This window comes from Zootermopsis nevadensis, unplaced genomic scaffold (assembly GCF_977971745.1).
Source record: "Zootermopsis nevadensis isolate Lab colony 2312 unplaced genomic scaffold, Znev_1.0 Znev_ptg000030l, whole genome shotgun sequence".
Taxonomy (NCBI): Eukaryota; Metazoa; Arthropoda; class Insecta; order Blattodea; family Termopsidae; genus Zootermopsis; species Zootermopsis nevadensis.
Genome location: NW_028259162.1, coordinates 14,724,310 through 14,729,437, shown reverse-complemented (window position 1 = coordinate 14,729,437; position 5,128 = coordinate 14,724,310). Strand labels below are relative to the sequence as shown.

The window sequence follows — 5,128 nt, the reverse complement described above, 5'->3', positions numbered from 1 at the left end:
GAAAGATGTAATCTTATAATTTATAGACAAAGTAATTTCTTTTACACTCTTAAAATGTGCAGATCTGCTTCGCTTTCATTTGTAAGATCATTCAGTGTATTTAATCTGCCGTCGCCCCATTTATTCTAATATCGGTCACCTACGAGGACAAGGATGAATCATACATTCAACTACGGGACTGGTGCTGATAAATATTGTGATAATTGCAGTAATCGAAGTGGCAAATAAAAAGATGCATCGTAATCTGGTAGATAGAGATGGTTGTTGACACCATCATCAGGGAGGAGGGAGCAAGGACCTCTGAAACGTCGGTAAATTTCTACCAGAATACACGGTGCAACAACCTAGACGACAATAATCTTCACTGTTAAATGTTGACTACGAAAATGCCTCCAGTCCTTTCTAATGATGGCGTGAGATAAGTAAGACGCAAGTCCATGGGTGTGAATGTGAAGTACCTAAGTGTTAAGACGCTGGATTCAAGCAATGGAGGGCATGAAGTGAAGTGGCTACGCTGAAACACAAATTAATGATCACTGGGCGTGGAACGGAAGCATAATGAATCAGTAATGAAACTTAATTGACCCAATTTTTCATTACTGGCGAGGATGGTTGGTGGAAAGTTAGAAGAGTGGTTTGCTCCCTGCAGTTCGACGTCATTAGTTATTCTAGCGCCTCCCAAAGCATTTTCTCTGCACCTCTCCGCCCACTCATGGGATTAATAATTGGAGTAGAAACTGAACAAGCGTTGTATTATATAGTCTGGCAAACGAGAGAAAGCTTTGACTTAGAAAGGGGTGTTCCACACTTGTATAACGCAGTTAAACTGGCACGAAGCGTCTCACGGCGTCTGCCCCGCCCTCCAGCGTCGCCGTCTCGAGGCCCCACATCCTCCCAAGTGACTACTGGGATTTCTAAGTACGAAGCTTGGAGGCCACAAGGTGAGGCCTTATATTACTTGCAAAATAAACGAACAGACATGCAGGAGACGATCTGGCGCCTATCCGACTTCGAGTTACAGAGAGGCGCTATTTCACTTTCGAAACAATATTTGGGAAACATTAAAAACCAGCAGGACTATATATGTTTGCTTTTATTTACCACGACAATCTTACATCTAACTTATAACCTGTCTCGTTGGCGCATGAAATGAACACGACATCGAAGATTCACGCCACTGCAATGTTGGCTGTTTTAGACACGGAAGATAGGTCTGTGTCTTCAAGGAGGCTTCTAACTTCTGCAGGTCTGTACAGCTACTCTCCATGTACCCCGTCCCAGTCGCTTCAGCGACCAAGTGGGAAAACGGCAATTATTTTCGACGACAATAATGTTACATATTTAATTGATTGGCGGAATGCTGCTAGCACATAAACATGAGAAATGCAAACACAGTTATAAAAGGAAAGTCTGAAAAGTAGAGACCTCTGAGGAGGCCTATTTGTAGAAGAGAGGATCATATTGAATGGATCGTGAATATGAAGAGTGGGAATGTGTGGACCGGATTTAAAATGGTGCGGGATAGAAAATAACAATAAACCATCGGACTTAATAAACGGCGATGAATTTCTTGATTAGCTGAGCAGTTTTCATCTTCTCAAAAGAGATTCTGCTCCGTGGAATTAGCCTGTAACAAAGAGAACAAAGTGAAATTATAAATTGCTCGGCCATAAACGGAAGTAATCATAATGATTTGTGCTAAAAATAATTAATAATGATATAAATTGGGCATGAGTGACACACTAACACTAAAAACCTTTGTGTTTAGTTTTAAATCCACAATTAGTTCTTTCTCGTTCCGGTTTATTTGGATTTTTATAATACCTCTAATGAGAACGAAGTGTTCAGAAATAATAAAAATCACATGTATTTTATTTTCAGAATTGAATTATCATTATGATAACTATGTTCTTGCTGATATCGAGACACTGATAGACATAATCTGAGTACACAAACTGGAAAAGGAAAAATACGTTTTTCTTCAGTAAGTAACAACACGCGTAGGAGAAATCACCAGTCCACTAATAAGAAGAACCATAAGAAACCCGAATCATTAATTAAAAGTGATTGTACTACGACTCTCCAGTTCAAAGCAGACCAGCAAACACTCTTATTAATCGAAATGAAAATGTAAATAACGCCAGTGTTAAAACATCTTTCGAAAGGACAGAGAATTTTGGAACAGGTGTTCTTGTTAGGCTAAGAAAGAAAGTGTTTTATTTTTTTTCCGTATAAACACAGCCCTTTAAAGTACCAAGTCACATTTAAAATACGAGTACATGGGGAGCACTTGGGAACCCACATGTCCCATTTGAACCTCATTAAACTTGGGCCAAGGAGTGAATATATCCATCCATTCGCTTACTCAGTTGGAGGCACGTAAATCCTTCACTACGCCGCCCGCTTCTGTCTGTAGACGTAAACTGCAGTCAGGCTACAGTCAGTGGTGCTTTTCTAGTCCTTCTTGAACTATAGCCGAGCTGCCACAACTTGCCATCAACAGCAAGCAATAAAAGTCATTTACTTCGGAATCTAAAAATAATGTTCTAACTCCATGTATCAGAGACTTTCTTGTGAATCGAATAGCCACTCAGATAACCAAAACCACGTCTCTTAACGACGCTCTTAGTAGCTCAGAGTTTCTCACGTCGGACGATAGGACTATTGATGAATAGTGTAATAAGGATAGCCATTATCCGGGCCCAATATTGAAAACGGGACTTCCCATATACGAAGCTGGAGTGCTAACCACTAGTCTAAATGTAATTTATTCTACTTGGTTCAAAATAATTCGGTAATTCTGTGTATCAATAACATAATCATCAGAAATTGGTAGGCTGAAAAAGGAATCTAAGATGTTACTATTTTGAACATAGGGCAACAGCCCGCTTACAACTGTAGGCTTAGGTTATACCCAGCGTTAAATAAATACCACATTGCAAACGATCTTTTGAAGGAATTATAACCAAAACTGAGGTAGGACTGTTTATTTTTGGAAATATTGAGGAATGTTTTAGTCTGAACGTTTTAAAAAATTTAGATTGGAGGTGTTTGAGGAGATTATTTAAACCTAAGATGGATTAATTAACAGGAGACTGAATAAAATTAATGAGGAGATATGCCAAGACGTGTTTTATGAAGAAGAGCATGACACACATTATAAAGTATTAAATGCACCGCTATAAAATTTTGGTTGGTATATAAAAAAAAGGAAACCTACGTTTATTGGACAATCAGACTTCAAGAAACAGGAAATGAAAGTTTAGACTGGATTCATCTGGCTCCGGTTAGTGGCAATGTTGGGCTTCTGTAGGCACAGTAATGAACCTTTAGGTTCCTTAAATAAGCCACAAATTAACAAATCACAGAAAGAGATATACTATATGTTTGTGGGTTACATACCCCTGTTGATTTCCCCTCACAACCTTCTGACCCAACTGTGAAGTTTTTATGACCCATGGTACAAACATAATTTTGCTTGAATCACACAATGCAATCAAACAATAAAACGAAAGAGCTATGAATAATCATAAATATGTTCGTATCACACAAAAGCACAGACACACACCGATCAATTTAAATAAAATATAAAAAAACAGAAAATATTTCGACGGAACAACAAAAACACTTTATACGCTCATAGAATTTAGGGCTGTGTATGTTTTTAGGCTCAGAATAACTTACTTTCGGCTCTGAACAACACAAGGGACAAGCTCATTACTCCACAGCGCCTATACAGAACACAATGAACACAGCAAGCATAGAATGTCACTGACGAGGCTTTGACCATCGTACACACATTTAGACCTCTTTATAAGAAGCCCTAAGTTCCGCTGACAGTTGTATGGTATCTGCATCCTGTCTGCCACTTGTTTTGTCCCCTCTGCTGTGAAGGCTGGTACACGACTTCCTTACAGTAACGTAATGAACAGAATTACATTTTAGAAAATGCTTACTTCATAGTGTCCAAAGAGGATCGCAAACAGTGCCGAGGTTAAATAATTTTGTGAAATGTTGCTACCTACCAGCTGTGTAAACGGATTTGTATTTTGGTCACAGATTATCCGTAAGCATTACGAATAAAACTCGGTATTTCCAAGTTTTTCATCAGTCTTCAAGCTGACTTAATTTGCCCACGGTCTTTTCCTTTCACCTGACCTTCCGTCTGACGTCACCAGACGTTTTATACCCGTCAACATTATCTAAGAAATGGGACTAATCTGAAAGAAAATGTGGTAGGGTTTATTTCGACCCAAGAGGAAAACACTGATCGGAGAGTATTTCGAAACGACGCACTACATCAATTTTATTCTTCATCTGCTACTGTCTGAGTAATCACGTCTATCAATGAGTATACACAGAACTCGTATGAACCACGTATATTATTTAGTGTTCTGTCTGACGACAGGTCCATATGAACAGGATCCTTCCATCCTTTTCTCGGACTGGGACCTGTTCATATACGTTCTTGGCAGATGATCCAGAAGTGGTTTGCCATTGTCTTCTTCTGTGTGTGAATGGAGTAATTGTTGGGATGCCACGGAGAAACCGGGGAAGCCCCCGGAGGAAAACTCCGTGTTGCCTAGACCACGGCCTTGCCCAACACAAGTTATAAATTCGGGCAATTATTAGCTTTTGAATGACTTCATTCAATGTAGTCAGATATTAGGGAGTAGATTTGATTATAACAGAAATTAGCTTAAGACTGAGTCAGTCAACAGGTTTGCGCAATATTTCGGACTTTGTTTGCAACAAACCTTTGTGACACGTCTGTCAAACACAGCAATTTATTTTAAAATACACAATACGATATTCCAATACCTTGGGTTGTAATTTGTATATAAGGGACATACTATACACAGCATAGCACAGCAGTAGTGTTAATTTAAATATATTAATTAAGCTTAATATAATTGTTTTATATATTTTTAAAATTTTAAATACTTTATATAGTTTATGCGCATATGAATATGTGTTATAGTAAGCATAATTCGAAACACATGTTTAAAAATGCTTGTCTGATGATGTCATGAGATGTGCAAAAACATAAAATAAATGACTGTGTTTTCTGATTTAATTTCTTAGTGGGCAAACGCAATCAGAATGGGCAATGACGGACATAACACGC

General features: G+C 38.5%; 1 long non-coding RNA gene across 1 annotated transcript; it reads right to left on the bottom strand.

The window, feature by feature from the left end:
* Positions 1–1,078: 1,078 nt before the first annotated feature.
* On the bottom strand, positions 1,079–3,983 carry LOC110829782 (uncharacterized). Its single transcript, XR_002543084.2, has 2 exons — positions 3,685–3,983; positions 1,079–1,627 (listed from the first exon to the last, which is right to left on the bottom strand). It is a non-coding gene; the product is annotated as an uncharacterized LOC110829782 (long non-coding RNA).
* Between the last annotated feature and the right edge of the window lie 1,145 nt (positions 3,984–5,128).